This window comes from Triticum dicoccoides, chromosome 6A (assembly GCF_002162155.2).
Source record: "Triticum dicoccoides isolate Atlit2015 ecotype Zavitan chromosome 6A, WEW_v2.0, whole genome shotgun sequence".
NCBI classification, from domain to species: domain Eukaryota; kingdom Viridiplantae; phylum Streptophyta; class Magnoliopsida; order Poales; family Poaceae; genus Triticum; species Triticum dicoccoides.
The window spans coordinates 582,401,718-582,412,713 of NC_041390.1; the positions used below are offsets into that span (position 1 = coordinate 582,401,718).

General features: G+C 49.0%; 1 pseudogene; it reads right to left on the reverse strand.

Annotated features, from left to right (window-relative positions):
- Positions 1-1,791: 1,791 nt before the first annotated feature.
- Positions 1,792-4,220, reverse strand: LOC119314329 (annotated as a pseudogene).
- Positions 4,221-10,996: the final 6,776 nt, after the last annotated feature.

Consider the following 10,996-nt stretch of genomic DNA (forward strand, 5'->3'; position numbering starts at 1 on the left):
AAAGTCCTTAGTAAAGAGACGAGGCTCTGATACCAATTGAAAGGATCGATATGGTTGACTAGAGGGGGGTGAATAGGCAACTAACATTTTTTAGCCTTTCTTTACCAAATTAAACTTTGCATCAAAGTAGGTTGTGTAGATGTGCAACTAGGTGAGCAACCTATATGATGCAACAACAACAAGCACACAAGCAAGCAAGAGAAGTAACACTAATAAGCTTGCACAAGTAAAGGTACGAGATAACCAAGAATGGAGCCGGTGAAGACGAGGATGTGTTGCCGAAGTTCCTTCCTTTTGAAGGAAAGTACGTCTCCGTTGGAGCGGTGTGGAGGCACAATGCTCCCCAAGAAGCCACTAGGGACACCGTATTCTCCTCACGCCCTCACACAATGCGAGATGCCGTGATTCCACTATTGGTGCCCTTGGAGGCGGCGATCGGACCTTTACAAACAAGGTTGGGGCAATCTCCACAACTTAATCGGAGGTTCCCAACAACACCACGAAGCTCCACCACAATGGACTATGGCTCCGTGGTGACCTCAACCGTCCAGGGTACTCAAACACTCAAGAGTAACAAGATCCGCTAGGAATTGGTGGGGGAATCAAATTTCTCTTGGTGAAAGTGTAGATCGGGGCCTTCTCAACCAATCCCGAGCAAATCAACAAGTTTGATTGGCTAGGGAGAGAGATCGGGCGAAAATGGAGCTTAGAGCATTAATGGACTTTTGGGGGAAGAGGTAAGTCAACGAAGAAGAAGAGGACCCCCTTTTATAGAAGGGGGTCCCATCCAACCGTTAACCCCCAAAACAGCCCCGCACAGGGCGGTACTACCGCTGGACCCAACGGTACTACCGCTCCCCCTTGCGGTACTACCGCCCAGCCTGGGAGGGCTCGAAGAGAGAGCAGGAAACGTGCCCAGCGCGGTACTGCCGCGGTGGTAGGGCGGTACTACCGCCCTCGAGCGGTACTGCCGCTTCTACTACCGCTGCAAAGTGCCGCTCAACCCGACACGAGAGGCGACCCCCTCGAGTCGACGCGGTAGTAGCCCGGTACCGCAGTGGTATTGCGGCTGAGAACCACAAGCGGTACTACCGCTGGGTACCGCGGTACTACCGCTCGGACACAAATCAGCACAACTGCAAGGGGAACGAGCTCTCTAGTTGAAGCGGAAAGGCTCAGAGGGTGAGAGAAGGATGTGTACGTGTTGATTCCACCCAAGCATTACCAAAGCGGACCCCCTCTTGATAGAACGGTGACTCCTACGAAACTAGTCCACCAAACAAGAAACGAAAGAGCTACACCGTCTTGAAAAACACTCCGAGGGGAAAGAAATCGTCTCGTGCCAAAGGATGAATCTCTGAAAGGCTCAAAGCACACGGTTAGTCCACAAACATGTTGTCATCAATCACCACTATATCGAGAGAGATATGCCTTAACAGGCGTGTCGGGGGGTGTTGCCCCGGTGTTATTCGTTCTTTTTTTTCTTCGTTCAATGGCAATGGCTTCACTTTTGGTGCGTCACTTTGGAGGTCTGCAAAGCTGCATATCAGCGATGGAGCCACGTTGAGTTCAGGTGAGGAGATGATCCATCATTTTTTTTCTTTGATGGCTGCTGTGGTGGTGCCGAAGACAGGTGACGGGGTTTGGTCTTAAGCTCAGAGATGTTCTGCTGTCTTTTTATTTTTGTCATGTCGGTCTTTATGTGATTTATACTTCGATCTTTATAATAGAATGAGATGCGTATTACCATAAAAAAAGCGCAAGCGAGTAATGGTTGAAGCAAAAGTTATTTTCCATAGATACATACATGATAAACATCGATGCATAATGCACTGTAGTACCTGCCCGACGCCAATCACATTCACATCTCCGCAACCTGGCTCGCTGGCCAGGTAATGGCGATGGGGCTCGTCACCGTGTGCTTGCGGTCGCTCCACTCGATCGACCCAAACGTGTGATTCTTCGTGACGCTCCCGAAGATTCGCTGTGCAAAGGTGACCACGTACTCCCGCGTCTTCTGTGTCGCGGTGAACCGCAGCGTCCGGGGGATCACCGTGACGCGCACGCCGTCCGGGGCAGTCACCTTGGCCCTGTACGTGGCCCTGGCATCGCCGCCTGACGACCGCCAGTTTGTTCGTGGTGAACACCACCGAGAAGGCCGGATAGTTGTGGTCGCCCACCGAGGATCCCGCGTGCGTCGAGCAGTTGGTGGACGAGCCGAACACGGCGACCTGCTCCGCCGTGTAGCCCAGTGCGCACAGGAAGGTGATGTAGTCCTCCGCGCCGGCGTCGTACACGAGCCCCGGGTCGACGGCGCGGTTGGGGTCGATATGTCCGGCCCCGCGCGCGAACGGTGTGGACGGTTCACCGGTGGACATGTCACCGATGACGCCGCCGGAGCTGTCCACGTTGTACGCGGTGGTCATCAGCGCGGACTTGATGGCCGCCGGGCTCCACTCTGGCCTCGCCTGCCGGAGCAGCGCTGCGATGCCGCTCACGTGTGGGCATGACATGGACGTGCCCGATATGATGTTGTACTTCACCCGCCTCGTGTCGCTCTCGAGCTCCGTGGGTGAGTTGGCGCCTGTCCAAGCGGCGAGGATGTCCACGCCGGGTGCGGTCACGTCTGGCTTGAAGATTTCCGGCGCACGGAAGTTCGGGCCGCGGCTCGAGAAGGCCGCCATTCTAGGAGAAGGAGGCGTCGGGCCGACCACGGTGCCCCGGAACACGATCGTCGCGGTAGGGGATGTTTGCGCGCTTATGTACTTCCTGATCTTTTCGGCGGCGGCAAATGGGATGGCCGTGGCGGGGTGGATATGGGGGCTGCTGATGGCTTGCTCGCCGTATACTTCGGCGCTAGCGAGGATTGCTCCAGCGCCACCGGCGAGCTTGACAGCATATGGTTTCGCTGAACGGGCGTTCACGCCGGGATCGCACAAGACGATCTTCCCGGCTACCATGGTGGCGTTGAGCTTCCCTTCTTCGCACACATTCGAGCCCACGTCTCCTCCGTAGACCAATGGTATCTTGCTCGCACCGAGCGGCTCCCCGGCGTAGAGAGAAGTTCCCGTGAATGTCTCGCCGTTGCCGAGGATGACGTCGGCCGGGAATTGGCGGTTGAGTGTGGACGCGCCGACCGTCAAGAACCATGGCGCTATGTTGCATGCGGTGGAATCTCCGGGACCAGAGTTTCCCGCGGAGGCGGAGACGACGATGCCCTTGCTGACCGCGCGGAACGCGCCCACGGCGGTCGTGTCGTCATAAAATTCCGGGGCGTTGCCTACGGCGCCGAGGGAGACAGAGATAACGTCTACACCGTCCGCGATGGCCTCATCAAACGCGGCGAGGATGTCAGAGCTCGCGCACCCTTCCTCCCAGCACGCCTTGTAGACGGCAATGCGCGCGCCCGGGGCCATGCCGACGGCATTTCCTCTGGCGTAGTCGAAGAAGGCGGCGTCCGCAACAGCAGAGCCGGCGGCGGTGGAGGCGGTGTGGGTGCCATGGCCGTTGGTGTCGAGCGGTGACTCCAAGTCCTCGGCGAGCGCACGGCCGCGTGCAGCCTCCAGCCCGCTATGGAAGAACTTGGCGCCGACGAGTTTGTTGTTGCAGAGCGCGGAGCCGTTGAACGACGGTCCCGAGACGCACCCGCCACGGAACTTGCTGGGCGGCGGCGGGAGCGACGGGTCGGCGGCGAAGGACGCGCGGCCTTCCGGGTACACGCCGGTGTCGGTGACCGCGATGACGACGTCCGTGGCGCCGTTGGACGCCGGGAGCAGCCCAGAAGTCGGCGAGAGGCCGAGGAAGGACGGCGTCAGGGTGGTGTGCAGCTCCTGCATCACGTCGGGCACGACGGCGAGCACGGAGCCTGAGGACGCGAGTCGCGCGGCCTGGCGCACGGTGAGGCGCGTAGCGAAGCCCGTGGCAGCGTGCGAGTAGGAGTATAGCACCCTCGGCGCCGGGGTGGAGAGCTCGACGGGGATGTGGTCGCGCAAGAAAGAGCCGTACGCACGGGTGGTCAGCAGGCCGCGGCGCGGCAGCCGTGGCGCGTGCCCGGCCGCGACGTGCACGATGTAGGAGGACTGTGCATCCGTCGTCTCGACCTCCACCTCCACCTCCACCTCCGTGGCCGCCGCCGGCGCGGCGACGACGACGGCGGCGAGCAGGATGCACATGGCAGCGAGGGGTCTGAGACTGAGCTCCATTGTCGCTGCAAGAGGTGTACGCGGTGAGCGGGTCGAGGTGTGGTAGTGGCAGGGACTGGGAGCACGAATAAGTAGGCCACCGCGGCAGCACGCGGGGGGAGTGGTTGCCGATCCAAATCATTCCCGGGATATGAATGATTTTGATCTCTGCACCAGGTAGCTCGTGGGCGCCGAAGTATTTTATTGCCAGGAGCGGAGAGCGAGACTCGCGTGTTACTTAAGATACTGTTATTATTGTCTCAAAAAAAAACTTAAGATACTGTTATTTTCGATATTGTGCTGATCATACCTCCTTCAAAATTGTTGTTGGTTCGTTCCCTGTAGGAACGCACGAAGCCTCCATTTTGTCTTTTGGCAACAAAAAAATGTGGAGCATGTGTGTCCTTAAACTGATTGCACAACTAGTTATACTCATATTCTTTGATAAAGAGTGCATTCAGAGCAGAGTAATGGTACACATACATAGGTATACAGATGCGAATAAGTAAATTTACCAGAACCGGTATGTACTGGTGAAGCATCCGTCGTCCATGTCAACATCGACTAATAAACTGATAAATCTTTTTGTGGGCTGAAATACATCTCTATACTAGTCGGACACCACCTCACCAATACGTGAACAATGCCCTCACAACCTTTTCATTTAGTCATGCATGTGTGCTCCCAGACCAATCAACCTATGGTACTAACACTTTACTTTCTCTTTCTTGTTAGCTATTAAATGATTGATATATTTTAGATAAATGTTTTATTTTTACATATTTTTATATATTTGAATTCCTAAAGACAAGATCTTTAAAACAAGACCAATATTCAATATATTTTAGCGTAGTTTGAATTTTACCGTTTCATTCGCTTTGGCATTTAAAAAAATGGATTTAACTCATTTCAAAAAACTCGTTTTACTTTGTTTAAAAAACTGATTTCACAATTAAGAGAACAAATTTGAGTCATCCAAAAATACAGATTTAACTCATTCTAAAATAGATTTAACTCAATTTGGAAAATAATTTTATTCATTTTAAAACACTGATTTCACTCGTATCAAAACACATATTTAAGTCATTTCAAATAACTGGTTGTGCTCATTTCTAAAAGGTGATTTCACTCACTTCCAAAAACTAAATTCACTCATTTTGAAACACTCATCTCACTTATTCCGAAACACATATTTCACTCATTTACAAAAACAATTTCACTCATTTCAGAAAATAGATTAAGCTTGTGTGAATTTTTTAACTCAATTTAAACATCGATTTCACATATTCGAAAACACATATTTCATTCGTTTCAAAGAACTGGATACACTAATTTCGTAAAACTGATTTGACTCATTTCACTGTGTTAAAAAAATGATTTCACTCATCTAAAAAAACTGATCTCACTCATTTCAGAAAAATAATTTCACTAAGTTGAGAAAACAGATTTCACTCATCATCATATTTCAGTTCAAAATGGATTTCACTCAGCACAAAATACTGAGTTCACTTGTTTAGAAATTGAGTTTACTCAAAGCAAAAAAAATGATTTCAAATATTTCAAAAAATTGATTTAACTCAATTCAAAAAACAATTTCACTTGTTTCGTAAAACATATTTCACTCATTTATAAAAAAGGTTTTAAATAATTTGTTTCACATGTTTTACATCACTAGTTTCAAAAATCTGAAATAACAATTTTCACATATTTCACACCAAAACATGTGTCATGTGTATGAAAAACAGATTTCACTCATTTATAAAAAAGGTTTTAAATAATTAGTTTCACATGTTTTACATGACTAGTTTCAAAATTCTGAAATAACAAGTTTCACACAAAAAATGTCTCATGTGTATGAAAAACATATTTCACTCATTTTAAAAAATTGGTTTCGCCCAATTCAAAGAACATATTCCACTATTTTCAGAAAGCTGATTTCACGCATTTCAAACGTTGAAATTTAGACTTGTTTGAATGTATTCAAGATTGATCTTGTTCTAAAGGTGTTGGCTCCAGGAGTGAAAAGGGAATTAAAAGTGATGGATTTAGAGATGGAGATAGGAGATAATGTCAGAGACATGCATGTCATAGTCTGTACCCTAAGTAGTAAAAAGAGAGAAGCTGGACCATGCATGCGTCCTTTGCATGCGCATGGTGGGTCCGGTCTGATGAAATATGGTGACGTAAATATAGCAAAGAGGGGAATACAAATGTACACCTTTTGAGCTGGCAACATGCTATTAGTGAGAGAACCACATGTACATACCGGAACCGGTAATAAACACTTTGTGTTTACAGGTGTTCTACAGGCAAGTGGGTTTTGATTGGAGATTAAGGGGGGCGGGGGGGAGTGGCCATCCTCGTGAAAATCAAGGGGGGAGAGATTAGTCAGAAAGAAAGAATCCTAGTCAGCGTGTAATTCCGTGTAACCCTTTATATGTTTAGCATTATTGATTAAAAGGATATCAATTATTCCTACATCCGAATTCTGCAACAACACGACATCGAGGATGCACACTGTAAAATTAAATCATACCTCAACTGAACAACAAGTACTAAATTAGAGGTAAGCTTTATATGCGCAGTTTTTTGACCAGCGGACGCGTTGGATGCCATTTGATCATCTAGCGTGGATTGCGGCGCAAGGATGATGCCACGCAAGGATGATGCCACGTCAGGATTTTCTATTAGTTCGTTGTGCTCAACTCCCTGGCGAACGTCATATTTTTATTCTCCACCACAAGAAGTAGCATCAAGTGGCACAGAGGATGTGAACAATGTAGTAAAAGTTGCTATATATACTTTACAAGTTCTTTCAAATTTGTTTTTATTAAAAAAAATGAAAATCCTCATCTTTTTCATCTTTGAAAGAACAAAATCACTATTTTTCAGAGGGAACTTATTCTAAACTTGCCATGTGCATTTTTATTATAGGTATGTCACATCCCTAGCTGCTGGTAGTGCTCTAGGCTAGCTTCATGTGTGCATCATGTCTATATTTTCGAAACTTGAACTGAGGAATTTTGGAAGCCTCAAAAACTTAAATAAAAGAGGGGCAAAAACCCTAGAAATCTCATTCATTGCTCCAAAATGCTCTTCTTAAATGTTTGATAATTTTTGGTAAGGGTTCTGGTCCCAACCAAAATATTGAACATTTTTAAGGATTTATTTTTGGGACTTTGGATTTAATTCATTAGCTATTTGAATTTGAATTATATTCATATAATTAGAATATAATTTCAAATACCCCTGAAATATTTTATAAGCTTTTGGAAAAGTCCATCTAGCAATATAAAATATTCAGAGGAGTTTTTGGCATTGTTTGAATTATTTTAAATTCAAAACAGTGGCAAAATAAATCAATAAAATAAAACAAAACAGAAATAAAAAAAGAACAGAAGCCTACCTGGGCCACTTACCTGTAGCCCACCTAGCGCCCCACCTGGCCCAGCAATGCGGCTGAAGCCCAGCCCAGCTCCGCCACCGTCTTCAACCTCTGCCAGTAGGCAGAGGCGTGTCGACGCGCCCGCGCGCGAGCGCCACGCCATCAGGCTGCCTGCCTGCGTCCGAGGACAGCGCGACGCCGCGAATCCCCTCCTCGGTGTCGTCCCAGTCCGTCCGACTCGCTCACTCGATCCCCTGTTCTCTCCCTCGCCCTCCAGTCCCTTCCTCGAGCGCGACCGAACGTAGCCGTCGCCGCCGATGACGAGCACCGTAGCCATCGTGCACCCTAGGCCTCGCCCCGTGTCCAGCTGCTGAGAGAAGGTCTTCCTCATCTGCGCGCTCAAGATCAGAAGCCCGGGGCGCGCTGCATCGCCCTCAGCATCATCGTCTTCCTCGCTGGCAACCATGGATCCCCGCCGTCGATTAGCGCCAAAGAGGGCCTCCCCGAGCCGTCCGAGCTGCTCAACGACTCTGCTGTGAGGACTCCTTCGTTTTCCCCCTCCTCTCCTGCTCGTTCCCGTGCCGTAGCCGCCATCCCCGCAAGCACCGAGCTCCGGCCATCGCCATTGCCGGCGAACCTCGCGCCTCGGAGCTCTTCCACTCATTTTAGTAGCTCCCGCGTGCTCGCCCAGTCCCTAGGATCCCGATGCGCCTCTCTGCTTTCTGGCTAATGCGCTGCAGCCCTCGCGCCCGTGCAGCCGTAGCTCCGGCAGCCGCCCGGCCCGTCACCACCGCCCCTACACGCTGCCCCAGCACACACCGCGGTCACCACTGGATGCGCCGCATCGCGGGCTTTCTAGCGCGCCTAGCCGCAGCTCGAATCGTGCCCTGTGGGCGATTCCCGAGCCTCCGCTGCGTCTGGTCGTTGCCGGCGGCTAGACGCCGGTGGATTAACCCCGGTTGACCAGGGATTTGACCCCCCTGGGTCACTGACGTGTGGGCCCGGCCCCTGCTAACTTTGGTTAAATTAATAACTAATTTAGTTAAGCCACTGACTCACTGACATGCGGGCCCCGCCCGGCTAACTAAGTTAGTTAGGGTTAATTTTAATTAGGTTAGTTAGTCCAGACACTGACACGCAGGGCCCACAGGTCAGTTTGACCTGGACGGCGCCCGTTGACCTGCTGACGTCACTATGAGGTCATGATGACGCAATAATTCCTTTCTGGAATTTAAATAAATCTTAAATGATTTAATAATTTCAGAAAATAGCTAAAACTTCTATAAATCATAGAAAATTAACTGTAACTCCAAATTAAATAATTTATATATGAAAAATTATCAGAAAAATTCAAGGAATCCATCTGTACCATTTTCATGCATGTTTGAACAATGTTTGTCCTCTGTTTTGGACAAAATAAATAAATGGCATTTAAATAATCACATATGGAGTTTGAATTTGAATCTTGGATTCAAACCAACTTCATTTAATCTGGTTTTAGTTGCATTAGCTCAAAACACATTCATTTTTGCCATGTCATGATCATGCATCATATTGCGCATTGCATTAATTGTGTTCCCTTCTGTGTTGCCGGTATTCGTCCCCTCTCGATAGACGTGATACCGATGATGTGATCGTTGACACTGATGAAGACTCAATGTTATCTTCAGAAGTGCCAGGCAAGCAAAACCCCCTTGTTCATTCCGATAAAATCCCACTCTTTCGCTCCTGCTCTCTTTTACTGCATTAGGACAACAACGATATATTTGTTACTTGATGCGGTAGCTGAACCCCTTTATCCTCTGCATGACCTGTCATTGCCACAGTAAATAGATGAAACCCACTAGCATGAGTAGGAGTTGTTTGAGCCCTGCTGTGCCTACTCATTCATGTTTGTTTGTCATGCCTGCTATTGCTTAGAGTTGAGTCAGGTCTGATTCATCGGGGATGAATCAGAGGCGTGTGAACATGTCCTACTGTGTGTGAACTAAGTGTGTGAACACGATTTGGTAAAGGTAGCGGTGAGAGGCCATGTAGGAGTACATGGTGGGTTGTCTCATTGCAGCCGTCCTCAGGAACTGAGTTCTGTGTTTGTGATCCATGATCAGTTACTACCACACATTGGGCTCCGGGCACTCCAAGCTCTCTCGACTTATTAATTAACTTGATCTCTGTCCAGGAGTTGCAACTAGTTTCTGGTGTTTGTAGGTAGTGTTAGTAGTCTACCAAGTGGCACCCGGTACAGGTGGGCTTGGGACAGACTAGGCACAGTGGCACGGTGTACCAAGTGGCACCCGGTTGGTGGGCTTGGGAACCCTGCACACATCGTTTGGGGCCGTGAGCGACACCCCGGCCGGATCTCCTTACGGATGGAACCCGAATAGGCGATAAACCTGGACTAGAGACTTGTTCGGTTAGTCAGGTCGTGGCCGACTCCCTCGCCCGGCTTCCGCTTGAAGGTTGCCGAGGTACATGACGTGTACAGGGCGGTAAGTGGCGAGAGCGTGTGTGAAGAAGTACACCCCTGCAGGGTTATCATTATCTATTCGAATAGCCGGATTCCTCGAATATGGAAACTTGGACCCCTTGCATAGTTCATAGACAAGTGAAAGTGGATACTCTAAAATACGCAAGATAAGCGTGAGTGCTATGGATGGCATTCTCGTAGGAAGACGGGAGCGGATCCATAGTGGTGTATTGGTTGGTGAATATGTGGACTCGTGTGCGCCACTTCAAAAGAGTTACTTGCAGTCGTAGTTCAGGATAGCCACCGAGTCAAAGCTGGCTTGCTGCAGTTAAACTCCTCCACCCCCTTGTTGATAATGATGCATATGTAGTTAGTTCTGATGTAAGTCTTGCTGGGTACATTTGTACTCACGTTTGCCTATTTTATGTTTTGCAGAGAGACTTCAGTCTCACTAGTAGTTCCGCTTGGACTTCGACGTTTAGCTTGATACCTCAGCTACGATCTTGTGCCCTCGGCAGGATCTGGTAGATAGTCAGGCTCCTCAGCCTTTTTCATTTATAGTTGTCTGTACTCAGACATGATAGCTTCCGCTTGTGCTTTGATTTGTATGCTCTGAGTGTTGGGTCATGAGACCCATGTTTGTAATATCTCGCTCCTCGGAGCCTATTGAATAATTACTTGAGTTGTAGAGTCATGTTGTGATGCCATGTTGTATCTGCACATATCGAGCATATTGTGTGTATGTTGTTGAAATGCTTGGTATGTGTGGGATCTGACTATCTAGTTGTTTATCCTTAGTAGCCTCTCTTACCGGGAAATGTCTCCTAGTGTTTCCACTGAGCCATGGTAGCTTGCTACTGCTCCGGAACACTTAGGCTGGCCGGCATGTGTCCTTCTTCGTTCCTGTGTCTGTCCCTTCGGGGAAATGTCACGCGATGAATACCGGAGTCCTGTTAGCCCGCT